Source organism: Ambystoma mexicanum, chromosome 8, assembly GCF_040938575.1.
Source record: "Ambystoma mexicanum isolate Mex_15411 chromosome 8, UKY_AmexF1_1, whole genome shotgun sequence".
Classification (NCBI taxonomy): Eukaryota; Metazoa; Chordata; class Amphibia; order Caudata; family Ambystomatidae; genus Ambystoma; species Ambystoma mexicanum.
In genome coordinates, this window is record NC_090929.1 from 1,310,539,309 (window position 1) to 1,310,557,913 (window position 18,605).

At 46.2% G+C, this 18,605-nt stretch overlaps 1 protein-coding gene across 15 annotated transcripts in view; it reads right to left on the reverse strand.

The window, feature by feature from the left end:
• JAKMIP3 (Janus kinase and microtubule interacting protein 3) overlaps positions 1-18,605 on the reverse strand; it is a 2,072,678-nt gene that overhangs the window by 142,673 nt on the left and 1,911,400 nt on the right. For all 15 annotated transcript variants that reach the window (XM_069611426.1, XM_069611425.1, XM_069611424.1 and 12 more), the window contains one exon: positions 7,387-9,798. The gene's annotated coding sequence lies outside the window, so the exon portion shown is untranslated. The remainder of the gene's footprint in view (positions 1-7,386; positions 9,799-18,605) is intronic.

Sequence of the window (18,605 nt, forward strand, 5' to 3'; positions counted from 1 at the left end):
TCAGTACATCCTGTGGCCTTGAAGGGCATGGCTTTATAACACCACTCAAGACATGTTCCATAACGCTTACCTACGCCCATGGTACACACCACCGATCTAGCAGATCTTATCGCACACTGTGATGTTAGCTGAATCAGCAAGTCCCTGCCCAGGTGCTTCCCTGTTCAGGCTCCAAGGCCATTAGCCCAACCTACATTTGCCATGCATCCAGCAGCAACAGGGAAGTGTTGGAGTTCCAGAGTCCTGGATGAGCCTGACCTATTAGACTCAAGGCCTCATTACATTTTGTCAGTAAATCAGCTAAATAAGACCAAACCGATTTACTGTTACGGCCACTTGGTCTGGCAGAATTACTGCCAGATTAGAAGTCGAGGTATAGTGGTGGTAGTCCCCATTTATGGAGTCTATAGGACTCCATGGCGATTTCAGCAAAATTACTATCAGCGGTAATTCCACGAGCGATAATTCATCCAAAGTGGCTGCATTTTGATGATAAGGTGGCAGAAATACCTCCAGCATTATGGTGGAGGTTTTCCAATACTCCACCACAAAAAGCATAGTTGGGTGCTGCGGTAATGCAGTGGTAATGTGGCAGTAACTCCATTATCACTGCATTACCACCGATTTTAAGACACACCACCCAACTTGTAATGAGGCCCAGTGCCTTATTTGTCTCATGTGTGTGCTAACCAATCAGCACTCATTCTGTGTCAGCTCTCTAATCATGGGAGCAGCGCATTGCCCTGCCCACAGACATGGCAGCAGCTACGCCCAGTCAATGGCTTATGTACATCCAGGACCCTGCCTAACAAAATACAGCCAGTTCCGACACGTTCACCTAAAATTGCTTCATTTTGTCTTTGTATCTCCTCATGGACTAACCTCACCCTCTCTTTATAATGCTATCCCTTACTGTTATCCTCTCACTCTCACTATCCCAGGCCTCCAAATACTCACTGCCCTATGACCATCATGTATTGCGTCCCGTTCTGCACTGTTATATTCTTTATCTGCTGATCACCAGGCTATATCTACAGTGCTAGGATTCATGTCTGCCCTTAAGATTTACATCCTACCCATGAAAGGTGTCTCAGGGATTTGCATGGCCATCATTCCACCACCCTCGTGGTTCCCAAACCAATTGTTTAATTATAGACCTTTTTCTATGTTTGCATTTATTTTGTATTATTGTATATTCTCCACTGTATTTGCTACCTGCATGGCCTATGTCATTCAGCAACACCACCCTTCAATGTTACCATCAACCATCTCCATCACTAAGGTTATGTACCACCCAGCTCTTCAGTAATCCACTATCATAAATATCCCAGTAATGGAACTGCCTTGCTCATTGTATAACCATGTGTAAAGTGCCTGTGCATTTATTAGTGAGAAAAGAGAGAGGCTTTGAATAAAAGAAGCAAACAAAGGACCATGCATGAGGGTAGCAGCCCCGTTGTTGGGTTCTTTACAACAAAAAGAAGTGATGGTGGTGGATGTGGATAAAACTAGTAGGGAAATATCAACGATGAGTGAGAACAATACAGAACTCTACTCGATGGGCATTGGAAGGTGATGCTCCAGGAAAAACAGTGCCCAGAACAAATTATGACGGAGGAGGTTGTTGGAAGGCAGGCGAGCTAGAGGCCCAGAACAGTCCCCACGGGTGGAGCACAGAGCTAGCACTAGCCCAGATGGGAGGAAAGGAGAAGGAGGGACCCAGAATCTGCTCAGAGGGTGGCAAGTAAGGGGGTTGGTTGCATAGGGGAGAAACTCAACCACGCTGCCATAAGGAGACATACTGACACCATTTTCCAAAGGTTACTGGCGAGGGTGGTGATGCAGAGCCTGTCGAACAGCCTAACCAGTTCGTCCTTTGTCTAGGCACCATTTCCCACCCATATATGCGGGGGGGACACCATGGTCCATCAGTTTCAAAAGGAGTGGGTGGCACGGTAAGGTAGGGTGGTGAACAGCCAATCATGGGTCTTGCTGTGGGTGATGGGAGGTATCAGTGTGGCTCATGAACCAATGATGAATGGGCACACTGTTCGACTGGTGACTGGCTACGTATGGAGGGCAGCATGGGTTTAGGGTCATCCCCGCCACAAGGTCTGAATCATAATCTTCTCAATCACTTTACTTGGAGTAAAGGGTGATGGAGATTATTGCACGTTTAAGGATGTTGAGGTTGTAGGGTGAGGCAACCAAGTGCCACAGCCAAGTAAAGAATACCTACTTTTCTGTGGGCAGTAGGTATTAACAGGATCATAAATGTCCGTCTGTGTTGGGAATGTGTTATTTTGAAGTAGCTCAGTGATTGTTGAAGTGCAGCAGTTTCTTTATTGTATTTCCATGTTTAACCTGCAACGCATGTGCCAACACAACTGCCCTCCACACAGCCCTTTCCCCAGGAAAAATTATAAAATGAGTACCACAGTGGGTAATACAATTGACAGCGATTACAGCACTTAGAAGCTCTAATCATTAGACATTTAAATTCAGGAGACACAATATAAGTAGGGTGTGCTGTTCTTAATCTATTTGTTAAAGCTAATACATATCAAATGTAAACTGAAACATGTTGACTACAAACACGCACACACAATTGACAAAGTTATGACATGCACCATTGTGTGAGCTGTAATGATAGGCTGATAAGTGTCATGCCATGTGGCTATGTAGAACAGTGGCGATGCAATGCTCTTACCCATCAGCATATTGACTAATACCAACAACAGAGCCCACTGATAACTCAACAAGCTACAACTCTCTAACTAAACATGTCTCCATTGGTTGCAATGCCATTCTCACAAACCCAACACCTGCAGGCACCAACACTGCAGATCATTGGTCAAGATTTGTGGATCGCAGAAATTATAAGGAGACAAGAATAACCAGAAACACATGGATAAACCCATTAATGAAACACAAAACACACCAGTTTCATGTGTCATATGCACACAGGGTGCTTTCATTGCCACTGCTAGCCCATACCTGCCTCTTTTGGGTTCAGAGCTCACGCATATTACACTTTGGTATAGTCTTTTCTTTTTGCTCCTTTTGTTGATGTCGCAGTGGGGGGATCACAGATCTCATAGTGACACAGTGATATCACACATCTGGAGATGTATCCGAAGCGAATTACAGAATGACTAATTTGCACAAAGCAATGGTAGGTTGGGCATGACGCTTGAAAGCGTGCTGCGTTCCTGACTCAGAAAGGTGTGTGATACATGGGAAGTCCCATGTCATCCATCCACTTGCATCAATCTCAGATTGATGCAAGTACTACGTGCAAGTGCATAGCAGTGAATAGTGACGGCAGATCATCTCTTGCACGAGCGCAGCCGCAGAAAATTCCCTTTTACACGTTGCAAAAATTTGAATCTGCCGATCAAATGCCAAGAACATGTGGTTTGAGTACAGACATGAGGATGTCAAGCTTCTAGGTTCGGCAAAAAGGTGGCTCACTGTCAACAGTTGGTTACTGTTGTAATGACAATCATAGGTGGATAGACGTTTATTGCGCAAGTCTGACACAAAGGGCCCAACTGCCAATGACTGAGCGTCCTGTTCATCTCGGTGCACTGCTCCCGGGCTCTCATCATGCAACCGTCCCAGGATTCAAATGACGTTGGTGACGATGACGCGACGATCGTGAGGAGCGGCATAGAATGACCAGGTCTGCGCATGGCCGCAGTGGCAGGGTGTGTGAGAGCCTGGCAGCCTTCAGAGGTTCCCACACACCTTCCCCCTCATGCAAACCAACCAAACACAAAGTCCTTAAATTTGCCAGGCATATTGCCCAACCTTTGTTCTACAGGAGAATTTCTGGTATTTGATTCTTCTGCTAATCTGGTCATGGCATATTGTTGTTCACGTTCCTCAACATGCATATCGCAATTCAGAACAATGTTACAAATGTTACGTTCACTACTTTGATCACTGGTCCTTTGGGGAACATCCATACAACCCACTACCTGCCAACTACTCTTATAGGGGTTGGTACACATTCGACATCCTCCTCAAGCACATTTGTCATGGCAGACCTTGCCATACTTTCTCTGTCACTGCATCTCTCTATTTGACCTTGACTCCATTTGCTACCATCTTCAACAATTACTACTGTTCCTTTAACCTTGCCACTCTCATTTTAGGGTACAGGTGAGGACCTATGCCTACATTTGGCTTGAGGTTCCATATTCTGACAAACTCTCCTATTTTAAGTGTTTCCTACCACCATCTGGCTTGACAATCTTCTGACCTTCTGAGAAGCTCCCTGAAATGCACACTTGCAGGACCTAACACACCAAGACACTCACTGGCCAACTCATATAAAGGTTTTCCACCTCTCAAGGCAACACAAGGCATAATACGTGTTCTAGAGTGTGGTGTGGTATGATAAACCCCAATCATGTCGCTTGTTAGATCATTAGCACTGCGATTGTAGATACTGGCTATCTGTAGAATTCCTTTGATCATCCTTTTGAACTTCTCTATCAGTCCAATTTGTCTGGGACAATACAATGCAGTGGCTTCCTGCGTCAACCCCGCTGTGGCAAGAAGCTCATTGAATTCTTCTGATCTCAATTGTATTCCATTATCAGTAAGATGTGTAGTCAGAAATCCCTCTTTAAAAAAAATGTGTCTTTGAAAATTAGTGACAGATGTTGTCTGGAGATCAAGTCACACAAGTACCCTTAGAATGATAATCCATGAAGGCAAAGATGATTCCACTATCAGGGGGCATACCCGAAATAGGTCCCACAATGTCAAGTGCTATTTTTGACCAAGGAATTGAGGGCATTTGGACTGGTTGTATAGGTACCTCATGCAAAATGTGTGTTGTATCCCTTTCAGCACATGGCAAACACCACCTGACAGCATCATCTACATCTACATCCATCTTCGGTGACCTGAGATATATGATATGAGATGTCATTTATAACGCATCTGTTCACAAGTGTTTCTAGGCACGACAAGACAAGGGAGGGAAGACAGAGGGAAGACAAGACAAACGATCTTACTAGGCCTTGTGTCATTCTGATTGTGCAAATTCAAGAATGAGAAGTGCAAAGAGAAAGGGAAAGGGAGGGGGAAAGTGCAAGGGACGGGGGAGAGGAAACAGGGCAGCAATGCGCTGAGTAAGTGCAGCCAGGGCAGTGCGGCTCTAGGTAGTGCAAGGAGAACAAGGGACTGTAGGGCTACAGTTACAGCCCCAAAGTGCGTGGTAAGCCCAACGGCAGTGCAAGGGTGACTGATCAAGAAAGAGCCTGGTACCCAGTGGGACTCTGAGGGTAGCCAAGCAACCAGTCGGTACAGCAGACAGGTTGGTCAGGTAGGTCATCAGGGGAGGGAGAGAGAGAAAGCAGAGGCAAAGATAAACGTTTTGAGCTGCTTCCGGAACTACAGGTGGTCCTGCTCAACTTTGAGAGGGGCAGGGAGGCCATTCCAGGGGGAGGCACCTGCAGAGGAGAGAGATCTACCTCCACATTCTAATTGGAGAAGCCTCTAACCCATAGAGACTTTGAGGTACCTGAGCGAAGGGCTCGAGAAGGAAGATATTTTGGAAGAGAGCGTTGGATGTAGTGCGGGCCCCAGCCTCAGAAAGCCTTGTGGACAATGAAAAGAGTCTTGAACTTGATCCTTGCAGCCACATGGAGCCAGTGGAGAGATTTCAGGGCTGGAGAGATATGTCCATGCGCTTAAGGCCAAGGATACATCTTACAGTCCTGTTCTGGATTAGTTGCAGAGGACGGAGAGAAGAGGAAGGCAGATTGAGAAAGAAGCTGTTGCAGTAACCCAGCCTAGAGAAAACCAGGGCTCTGGAGACAGTGAGCTTCTGGAGAGAAGTGAGAAAGGGAAGAGTCCCTTTGAGGAGGTGCAGCTGGTAGTGGGACTTCTTGGTGACATCCGAGATGTGAGGAGAGAAAGAAAGAATGGAGTCGAAGATGACACCAAGGTTTTTTGCCTCACAGGAAGGCAAAGGAAGAGGACCCAAGACGGGTGGCCATAGTGAGAGAGGGAAAGCAGGGGCAGGGGTGCCAATGAGAAGCATCTCCATCTTACTGGCATTAAGGCAGAGATCGTTGGAGGTGCACCTATTCTGAATCGCGGATAGACAGTCAGGAATGAGCGAGAGAGGAGAGGAGGCTGAGGGGAGCCTGAAGGAAATCTGAGTGTCATCCGCATAACACCATCACTCATGTGCTCAGCATTTAAACTTCTCCCCAAATGTATAATATATGTGTGAACATACTTTCTTTGGAGGTATAATTTTTTAGACCCTGAATATAAAACCACTGTCTACCCACAGTTCAGGAAAGACTTGATGGAACTGCATGCCGACTTCCTCTGGCTGTATAAGTCGACCTGAAGGGAAGTACTTGTACACTGTCTGCAGTTCCAAATCTTGTTCATAGGCCTCTGCCATGCACTTCTGTCTAGGTTGGGTCTAGTAGACACTTGGGCCACAGCTGCCCATGAATCATCTTCTGAATCTTTAATTTCGGAAACACACAGGGGAGGTCTAGACAGACAGTCAGCAAACACATTTGTAACACCCAGAGTGTAATTCGTTTTGGAACCCAGTGGCAGGGTTGTGTGAGAGCACATAAACATTTTGAGGTCCCCACAGTTACATTCCAAACATCAGGTGGTTACACAAGCCAAATTGATATGCAGGGGAAGTGTTCAAACCTAGTTACTGAATGAATAGCAGGGGCATCAGTGTAACAGTTAATATTAGTTATAGACATAACTCAGAAGACCTTTTCGTGAATTAGGTATATCTGCCTTCTGCGTAGTCAGTGCAAATATGCTGCCGTGACAAGTAAAGTGACATCATTTAAGGATGCATGGCTTTTCAGTATGGTCAGCATTCCACCAACAGTGAGCAGCCACCTTGCCTGTGGTTGCCATAGTGCCACAGGCGTTTCCTTTAGTAAGCAGTCCAGACATTTAGTTGAAGAGACCTCAGAGAACCGATACAAACCCAAGTACTAAGAAGCAGACCAGCAGCACGTGTCAGTGTTTTTCTTTTTTGGCCTCTAGCCATGGTATAGATATTGCTGACACATGACACAAGAAATGCCGTTGTTCGGCTCCACGCCATTGTGTGTCTTGTTTTACCCCTCACTTTGCATTATTGTCTATCAACCAAGGGGAGCGTTTTGGCAGAGGCGTTCTTCTCTCGGTAGATTTATTGTTTTTTGTTGATGCATTTTTGCAAAGCTAACAAATCCTTATCAATAACCAAAATTGGTGCATGTCTGCAGTGAAACAGCCCTCTCACACGGACCTGTGCTGTGCACACTTATAGGCATACTTAAACAAATCACACAATCATTTTAGAACCAACATATTTTTTGTTTTTTGTCTTACCTTGTAGGTATACGCCTTCATCATATTTGACATCCATTTAAATGTCACTTTTTCCTTTCTTATCATGAATAGCATGGCGTAGAAAAATAATTCAATTCTGTGCCATTGTACTGTATATCATCAGCGTGTCCTATTTTGGCACTTGATTCTTTAGTCGCTAAGATCATTTTTCAGCAATTTGGAGGTTAGATACACACATGTGCTTCCCTTCTGAATCCTCCAGTTCCCAAATCTTTCTTTTTACATTGTAACTTGCTTTATATGCCCCTGGGGCGTTCAGCTAAAGAGTACATTGATATCAAATTCATGTCATTCTAAATTTCCTTGTGCTTTCTTGTTCCGGTTTGGCTCGTGGGATCTTTTTTGTTGGTGCCTGAATCATTGTGCTGCGGTGGATCTTCAAATGAATGATAACAAGTTTCCAGTCTCCATTGACCTTCCAGAGGGATTGTTTGCAACATGTCAGAAGAAAACCCTTCTCATAATGTAGTAGCTTGCAGGTAAGAATGCATTGTTGGACACCATCCAATAAGTGCTGCACAGGATGTGTTATGGAAATCTAAAGATGATTGTAGCCTATTTATCTCGGGGTCATGTTTGGATTTTCCATCTGGCTGTACTCAGCTGCATACCCTGTGTCATTAAAACCAAACAGAACTGTCTGAAGCAGTAGCACTGCCAGCTTTGGCAGAATTGTCTGAAGCAGTAGCACCGCCAGCTTTGGCAGAACTGTCTCAAGCAGTAGCACCACCAGCTTTGGCAGAACTCAGCTTTGGCAGAACTGTCTGAAGCATTAGCACCACCAGCTTTGGCAGAACTGTCTGAAGCAGAAGCACATCCAGCTTTGGCAGAACTGTCTGAAGCTGTAGCACCGCCAGCTTAGGCAGAACTGTCTGAGGCAGTAGCACCGCCAGCTTTGGCAGAAATGTCTGAAGCAGTAAGACCACCAGTTTTAGCAGAACTGTCTAAAGCAGTTGCACCACCAGCTTTGGCAGAACTGTCTGAAGCAGTAGCACCATCAGCTTTGGCAGAACTGCCTGAAGCAGCAGCACCGCCAGTTTGGCAGAACTGTCTGAAGCATGAGTACCGCCAGCTTTGGCAGAACTGTCTGAAGCAGTAGCACCGCCATCAAGCACATCCAGCTTTGGCAGAACTGTCTGAAGCAGTAGCACCACCAGCTTTGGCAGAACTGTCTGAAGCAGTAGAACCGCCAGCTTTGGCAGAACTGTCTGCGGCAGTAGCACGCCAGCTTTGGCAGAACTGTCTGAAGCAGTAGCACCGCCAGCTTTGGCAGAACTGTCTGAAGCAGTAGCACCACCAGCTTTGGCAGAACTGTCTGAGGCAGTAGCACCACCAGCTTTGGCAGAACTGTCTGAAGCAGTAGCACCACCAACTTTGGCAGAACTGTAGCACCACCAGCTTTGGCAGAACTGTCTGAAGCAGTAGCACTGCCAGTTAGCACATCCAGCTTTGGCAAAAATGTCTACCGCTAGCTAGCACATCCAGCTTTGGCAGAACTGTCTGAAGCAGTAGCACTGCCAGCTTTGGCAGAGCTGTCTGAAGCAGTAGCACCGCCAGCTTTGGCAGAACTGTCTGAGGCAGTAGCACGCCAGCTTTGGCAGAACTGGCTGAAGTAGTAGCACTGCCAGCTTTGGCAGATCTGTCTGAAGCAGTAGCACCACCAGCTTTGGCAGAACTGTCTGAGGCAGTAGCGCCGCCAGCTTTGGCAGAACTGTCTGAAGCAGTAGCACCACCAACTTTCGCAGAACTGTAGCACCACCAGCTTTGGCAGAGCTGTCTGAAGCAGTAACACCACCAGCTTTGGCTTTTTCGGGTCCCAACAATCAATGATAAATGCATTGTCCTTTCTCATTTCTGCTCTTGCAACAGGGATCTTTGCACAACTATCATTTCCACACCTCTTTTCTATGAAGTCTCGGATTCCCCCAAGTGTACATAAGAAATCAGATGGATGAAGTATAAAACAGGATGTTATCAGTATACACTTCTGTACAGAAGCATTTTAATACCTGCTTAGCAGGGAACCAAACTATATTCATTTCATCTGAATTAGTATTCTGCTTTGTTATATAAAGCTATAGCCGTCTCGAGCAACAGTGGCTCGGCAGTGTGGAGGGAAGCCTGCCATTTCATTTATAATCATTTTTGGCTTCCTTCAAGTTGAGGTTGTATGATTAATCTTCTTAAAACGTGCACTTCGGAGAACAAGGCAGTCTGTGGAATTCCTACCACCGAAATGACCCATCACTCCATCAGAAGAGTCATATGTACAGTTGACAGTAGTAATGCCAGGGAAATCCGCTTTTCTTTGAAAGATGTATTCACTGTGTTTGTTGAATGACGGGTGTCTAGTTGCAGTTTCCTTTCTTTACTCAGATGAGACAAGTTTATCTGCAAAACATGAACAGCGAATCAAAGGAGTTCACTTTGACATCACATTTGATGCATATTTTTTTATTATACACCCACAGATATTTCTAATGCAGTAATAACCTTATGATGATTACATCATTCAAGTAATCTTTCAAATGGGGTCTCAGAGTGCTGGCCAGAGTGCCTCATCTTGATTGACCTAAAATCCGGTATTACCCCACTTGTTCGAGTACAATTGACCAAATGACAAAATTGACTATATTACAGCGGTCCTAATTGACCTTCTGACAATTGACCATATGGTCATTTTTGTATATACAATGGGTTGGGGTAATAATAATATAAGGGGTTTGGCTGAGGGTTTGGAATGGGCAGGGTGTTGCAGGGGGATTCCCCCCTCATATATATCCTAATAATTGTCATTCAGTCAATTGTCATTCGAACAATTCGTATACAACCAAAATCCCACCCATGTATGGACATTATTTTGGAGTCACCAGGGGCCGATGCTGGTACTCTGTGACACAATGTTGCAACTCCTCTCACCACCATCACTGTATCAACAGGAAATTGCTGACGCGGCGAGAGTGGGAGGAAGGAAAGCCAGAAGAAACTTGAGAAGTGCGGCTGCATCAGTGATGGAAGTCCAAGCTGCAGAGCCAAGGCACGTGTGGGCAAATAGGTGGGGCGGAAAGGTGGGCCAGCAGGTATGCTGGTGGACAGGTTGAGGTCATGACTGGTGGGAAGCACATGCACATGTGAGGCTGTACCTTACATGTGATGCCTCTCCCAGGCATGTGACACACAACCTGCCATTAGATGTGTTACTCGGTTTTTGAGCCTGTGCTTGGGATAAGATGGAAGCAACTGGGCATTTGAGGCTTTATTTAACACATGAAGATTGCACAATGAAAATGTGACAATAATTGGCATTGAATGGCATTACTGATGCCCTTTAGGCTGCGTGGGCACTCATGTGGCTGAATTTTACATATGAAGACCCTCTCGTTTACAGAACGAGGTATTAACTCCCTTTGGTCGTCACAACTGGGCACTTGGCATATGATGAAAGCATCCCAGCATGTCAGACTGCACCTTAAATATTGTGACTCTTTCATACCGATTTGGCATTAACTGCCAAATGTCGAGGCAGTTGAAGCTACTCTTTCCAATTGATGACAGCAACTGCACATGTGAGGCTGCACTTTAAATGAGTTGACTCTGCAGTGCACACGAGGCATTAAACACCATTGGATGGCATCACTCTGGCATTTGAGGCTGCAACTTGCATGTGATGGCAGAACATGCAGGTATCCGGCTCCACATTGCATATGCTTACTGCCGTACCTGAGGGATTAGTTGCCATTGGGTTGCATTACATAGGCCTATTTAATGCTGTGCATGCCATATGAGACATTAACCACTTTTGGTTGAAATTGCTAGGTAGTTGAGACTGCACATGGTATATGATGGCAGCATCTAGCCCTGTAAGGTTGGGGGTAATATATGGCGACACTGCCATGCATTTAATTATTGAGGAATCTGAGCCTACATATGATAGCAGCACATCCATAGGTGATGCTGCACCTTAGACATGGAACCTCTGCCGTGCATCTGACAGATTGACGGCCATTGGATGGTATTCATGGGACATTTGAGGCTGCGCTTGACATATGATTACTGCAACTAGACATGTGAGACCGAATCTCACATATCGTGAATCTGTTGCATATTACACATTAACTGGCATAGGTTACCCTTGCTGGAGCATTGTGGCTATACATCTGAGGGTGAACCTTACCTTTTTTGAATATGCCATGCATATGAGGCACTGACTGGCATTAAATGACATCTCTGAGGCTTATGAGCCTGCAATTAGCATAGGATGGCAGCATCTGTTCATATGAGGGTGAGCTTTGCACATGGTGTCCATACCTGGGGTTTAAGGCATTGGCTGATTTTAGACAGCATTTCGAGGTGTATGGGGCTGCACTATTATGCGTATGTGATTCCAGCCAGAAGCTGCACTTGTGATGCTGTACATTTAAATTGTGACTGGACCAGGGAGAGAACCGAGGCATTCTCAGCTATACTTGGTATGTAATGGAATTACCTGGTAATGTCAGGTTTTACTGTATATTGTCCGCGAAAAATCCAAATGTATGCTTAAAGAATGTTGATGGGAAATGTAATTGTAAGTGAATGCAATTTCTTTTTGTTTGTTTTAGTTACAAACAGTAACTTTTCAAATATTTTTACTGCAAAAAAAATAAAAATTGACAAGATTTCACAACTTATAAAAAAAGAGAAATCAATCCGTATTACGATAAAATACACGCACATAAAAGAAAAACACACAACATTTTAAAAATCTGCATTTAAGTTAAAAGAAATCCACAGTTACTTAATTCCGTATAAGCTCTACACAGTCAAAGTGGTTCAAATGCATTTTAGTTAAAACTAATCAACAACTAATTACATTCATTTTGAGCTTTACACAGACAGGGCGATTCAAATGTGAACTAATATAAGTCAACCCATCTCGACGCAATACAAGTGCCCCTATTACACATGTTGTTTTCTCATAAGGGGAGCAAAGATCATTCCTTATCTCGTGGTAGCACTATTTGAGGAAATAACACAAGTGCTATTTGGACCCTTACTCGAACATTTGAAAACAGTAGTTGCCATATTTCATCGCTTTCCATATCATTATGTAGCAGGATCACCTTATCAAAGCAACTTGCTCTAACTTCACATAGGGCAATACATTCTACTATCAAATGTTGCAAAGTTCGTCTTTGTTGGCTTACACAGCAATACCTACAGTAGTTTTGTTCTAACAACAAGGTTTTCCTTTTACAAAGAACATCCCGCGTTGTCCATAGGTTTAGTCTAAACCTTAAATAATCCATACCGATCAAAGGTGACGGGGCTTTCAACAAATAGAATTCCATGTTGCCTAATTTTTTCATACCAAAGATTAGAGGGTTATAATCTTTATATTTTGCGCATCTTTCTTCATTCATAGCCCAATCCCCTAGATAGATTTTAGCTTTAGCTCGATCAGGGTTTGTTAACAGCAATTCAATGGTCACATCAAACTCACCCAATTTGTCCATCACATGGATCCGCCATGTTGTGGGAAAGGCGCATCCCGATTTAGTTAGGTTAAAAGCGATAACTTCCAGGGTGCTAGCACTATTTAGGCCCAATAGATATTTACGAAAGAACGCACACTGTTTCCATACTACATGGGCATGTAGAGATAATAGTCCAAATTCATGGCGAATGAACGCTATAGGCACACTTTGTGGTAGAGATAATATCTGTTTCCAGTATGTCGATTCCAATAAATCCCAATACTCTCGGTTTGGCGGTAGGGTTCCTTCCACACCATATAAAATTATAGGGATTACCTTCATTTTATAAAACAAGATTGTATGTTTCAGAGGGAATTTCCCATACTTGTTAATTAGTATTCGAGACTGGGAGATTAAATGCTGGAGTTTATTCTTGAGGCCTACCCCATCATCTCGCTTTGACCTCCGATTATCAATTGGCACCCCTAAACATTTATACTGGGTCACCTTTGATAATTGGATGTCATGCAGTATCCACGAAAAGCTCATACACGGGCTGGTGGGTTTACACATTATTTGTGATTTCTTTGTATTAATCACCAGATTATTTAACTGGTCATAGTCCCCCAAGCGCAGCAGCATTAGTTGTAAACCCTGCAGTGTTTGTGATAATAATAGAAGATCATCTGCATATAGCAGATATGGAATTATCTGATCTCCAAGTTTCGTGGCATCTCCATTACAATTTTCAAATTCTCCACCCAATTCTAGGATAAAGAAATTGAACAAAAAGGCTGCCAATACAACCCTGCTTTAAGCCCCTTTTGTCACAATTTCTGAAGATAGTTTACCCTCCAGATTTAAGCGGACTCGCATTGTGGTATTCGTATGGAAAAGGATTATTAGTGACATAAGCGACTAAGGGCAACCGTACAGTTTTAACGTCTTATATAGCCGTGATCTATCTACAGAGTCAACGGCGGCTTTGAAGTCGATAAACTCCATGTACAGGGGTTGTCTTATTCGACTTGCTGGGCTTTAATCATCTTCAGAGTCATGATGTTAGGGATGGTTCCAAGGCCTTTTACAAAGCCTGATTGAAATGGATCCATCAGTTTTTTACTCTTTACCCATGATTGCAATTTCTCGAGGACTAGGCGACAATACCGTTTCCCAAGAACATCGAGCAGAGAGATTGGTCTGTAGCTACTTGGGTTCCCTCTATCTCCTTTTTTGTAAATTGGTATAGTTATCGCCTGAGTCTATGACTTAGGTAAAGTCTGGTACACATTAACTAGTGTAAAGATTTTATGCAGAATTGAGGCCCATAATTCGGGATATTGTTTAAGTACATAATTGGAGAGCCTATCAGGGCCTCTTGCCTTTAAGTTACTAGCCGTATTAATAAGATGTTGAATATCAGATAGTTCAAACTCCAGAAAGAAGGCCATCAGATACTTCAATTGTGCACTAGTCTCATTGATCTTAACTGGATCATAAAGGTTAGAAAAATGTTCAACACATATAGGCTCAGGAACAGCTGACGACTGAAGAATAACTTGCAGTGCGGTTACAGAGTGATTTATTGCATTCCACATTTTTGGTATGTTTTTACTTGCCAAAATTTCCAGCATATTTGCACTGTCTGATTGAAACATTACTGCACAATGTCCTTTAATCCAATTTCGATAGATGGTTCTAAACCCAATGGATAATTGCTTTCTATCATCCCCCGGTTGACAGTTCAGGTGTCTCAAATCAGCACGTAATTTAGCTTTCCTTTCTTTAACAGCCATATCATAGGTATGAAGATGGAATTTAACAGGCTTTATTTTAGGCTTAGGGTCTTGACAGACTTGAAATAGATTGGAGTAAATATCTCTGACATTAACCTACAGATTACTTCTATCGGATAAACCCAGACTTAACAATCTTTCAAGTTGTCTAACTTCTTTCTCTGACCATCATAGTCGATTCCCTCCAGCATTCACCACACATGAGCCTTTCAAAGAAGGGGGAACAGGTCCCTTAGATATTTCACCAATCCCCCATTCCGCCAAAAGTATGTTATGATTGCTTACATTAGAAGTAATCACTCTAAAATTTGACATTGCCGGCCACAAATCCTGGTTTACATATATATAGGCCCTCATTACGACCCTGGCGGAAAGTGACTGACCGGACCGCCACAGCGTAAATAGCGTTTCCGCCATTGCAAGAAGGAGCAAAGTGCGGCCCATTCCGACCCATCGGGCACGAGCACCACGGCATGGCGGAAGTGCAAAGTCCGCGATGGCGGAAATGAACCCAAAACGGCCCACACCGCCGCCGTACGGCGCCGTAGGTGCAATACCGCCACCCATCACAGCGGACACCGCAGTGTGCGCCTACCGTAAAGTACGGTGACCGGAAATATACGGAAACGGAAGTTAAAACACGGGCCCGGAACGGGAAACAACCCGCCGTACACCTATAAAACCACTAAAACCACACAACCACTAAAATCACTACCCTGAGACACAACCCAACCCGTCATCCACCCTAGCGAAACCAAGAAAAATGGGAAAAGTAGCGAAGAAAGCGTGCGACCGCAAGCGGCAGGTCCACTTCTCCCGTGAGGAACTCACCGTGCTAACAGAGACCCTCCAGGAGAATGCTGCCGTCGTCTTCTCCACGCAAATGACCAGGACGGCACTCGCAAACAAGAAGGCCATATGGGCTCTGGTGGCACAGCGGGTAAGTGCGGTGGGGACCGCACCCCGCACCCCACAGCAATGCCGTAAGCGATGGGACGACCTGCGGATACGCGTCCGCAGCATACTCTCTGCCAACCGCAACATTGCCACAGCCACCGGGGGAGGGTCGGAATCACCCATCAAGCTGACCCCCTGGGAAGAAATCTGTGCCTCCACCATCGGAATGGAGAGCATAGAGGGAGTCGGAGGGATGGAGAAAGGAGTGCAGACATCCGAAGAATCAGGTAGGTGGGCCTAATGAAACAATGCCAAAACCACAAAGTCCATCCATGTGAAGCACCATGTGTCCCCATAGTGCAACAGAAACACATGTCCAGGAGAACGTCCACACACATCGTCCTGATAGCGCACGTTAAAACCCACAATAAATACATAAATAATTAAAAACCCCTAAAACACGCACTACACGTGCAGCAGGCACACCCTAACTGCAGGCTGCCAAACAACTGCACCCTCACTCCACACACAAATGGAAGCACCTCCAAGGCCCCGACCCAAATCACCCTCAGGTACCACCCCAATGCATGTGATACAATGCCATTCCAATTCCCACAGACCCACCAATAACCCTCGCCCTCCTTTACTCCACCACAGGGTCCGATCCAAACGACGAGCTGCAGGACACCCCTACCAGCACACCTGCAAAGAGGGCCAAGACCAACGGCCAAAGACCCTCCACCTCAGCTGCACGCATCAAGACACGGCAGCAGCACAAATCAGGTGGCAGCACAGAGGAGGGAACATCAACAGGCACCCCAGCAGCCAGCATGCACACAACACCACCACCACAGGTCCCCCCAACGGATGCCACAGAAGGCACTGCCTCCGGTGGCAGCAGCACCATAGGTGACACCCCATTGATGGCAGCATGCTCCGACACAGAAGACGGGGATGTCGAAGTCAGATCCATCCATGACCTGTCCCAATCCCCCTGTCTGTCCCATCCCGTACTACATGAGGATACCACGCAGGGGCACCCACAAGACGACGACTGGCCATCCCCCACAAGCCCTGTGGCAGGGCAACATGAGGACAACAGCCCCTCTGTGACACCCCCGCAAATGGCCATGGCCCAGCAGAGGCAACAGTCCCTCGACCAGTTAATAGTGCAACAGCAGCAACTGGCCACGCTCCTCAAGGACCATGCCGATGAATGTGGGGGCACTAAGGCAGACATAGAAACATCAACTGAGACACTTAGGGCAGAAATGGAGAGAGGTACAGAGACACTAATGGCACAAATGGAGAGTAGCACCGAGAGCCTGAGAGTCCAAATGGAGAGAAGCACCGAGAGCCTGAGGGGGGAACTGCATGCGACGTCCAAAGACGTATGTGGTGAACTTGCCGCAGTGCGCCGTGTGCTCACTGAGCTCTCGCAAACCCTTAGGGACATGCATGGATGTGAGCAGGCAGAGACATCATCCGTTGCAAGTTCCGTCCAGGGCAGCCCCCAACGTAGATCTGGGAGGAACCTGCGCTCCACAGGCAGGGGTGCCCCTGATACCCGCAGAGGGGGCTTGCAATAGCGACTGCCCACTGACGATGAGTATCTTTGGACACTGGTGTTCGGGGGGGAGGTGGGAGGGTGGAGGGGGTGTGTTGGGCTCACTTGGGTGGCGGGTCGATAGGGTGTACAACATGATATCACATATGCCATAAAAAGTGCACGATCAACCAATGAGATGTGTGGACATTGATCTTTGTGTACGAGGCCATCATAGGCGTACAGTCCATATTGTGCATGTCCCAGACACACACAGTGCCACGAGTCCCGTGTCCATGTATCAGCCACCAGGCGTGAGTGCTAGAAGCATACATCAATGAGATGCTGACGAATGTCACGGGCCTCCGGTGCCTCGCAGACTCCTTGAGGTGCTGCCACATCCCCACCCTCATCATGACCATCTTCAGGTGCTTGCAGTTCTGCGTCAGGGGGCATGGGCACATTTCTACGTACGCACATGTTGTGGAGCATGACACATGCCATCACCATCTTTGCAACCTTCTCATGGCGGTACAGGAGTGCCCCGCCAGACCTGCTGAGGCAGCGGAAACGAGTCTTCAGTAGGCCGAATGCCTGTTCTATGACTACACGGGTACGTGAGTGGGCATGGTTGTAGTCCTCCTCATGCTGGTTCTGTGGGTTCCGGACTGGTGTGAGGAGCCATCTCTTCAGTGGATATCCAGCATCACCTGTATGTGGACGATAAACGTATGATGTGGAATGCCATTGCTGCGTACGCACACCCCCCCCCGCCCCCTTCCTGCCAGGTCATTGCCGAATCACATACCCCACATCATCATGCATGAAATGAGACTCACCGAGTAGCCAGGATCTGTTCCCTGCGTGTCGCTCCATGTAGCGTGGTATTGTAGAGTTCCTCAAGACCATAGAATCATGGGTTGATCCAGGGAATCGGGCACAACAATGTGTAATGATCCTGTTGGAGTCACACACCATTTGTACATTCAGAGAATGAAATTGTTTTCGGTTGCGGTACTGGGCCTCCATGGCATGTGGGACGACCAATTCCACATGGGTGCAGTCGATGGCACCAATGCAACCCGGTATGCCGGCAAGTGCATGGAATCCCACTTTTGTGTTGGTAATTTCCAGCTCCGAGCGTGGTAGGGAGATGTAGTCGTCTGCGTGCTTCAGGAGGGCATCGAGCACTTGCAATAGTGTCCGTGAGAACAGTGGCTGAGAAATGCCATGCAACTGTCCGACTGTGTGCTGGTAGGTGCCTGTGGCCAGGAAGTGGAGTACAGACACCACCTTCAGTAGGGGTGGGATGGCGGTTGGGCTATCTATCATGCTGACAAGGTCAGCCTGTGTCATGTCCACAATGGCGGTTATGGTGTCCCGGTCCAGACGGTAGAGGGTGTGGATCTGCTCATCAGTGAGGTTGAACGGATGTGCTCGGAGGCGTGGGATTGCGGGCTGCCTGCGTGGTGGTAGTGGCTGTGCTGGCGGCCCTTGCTGGCC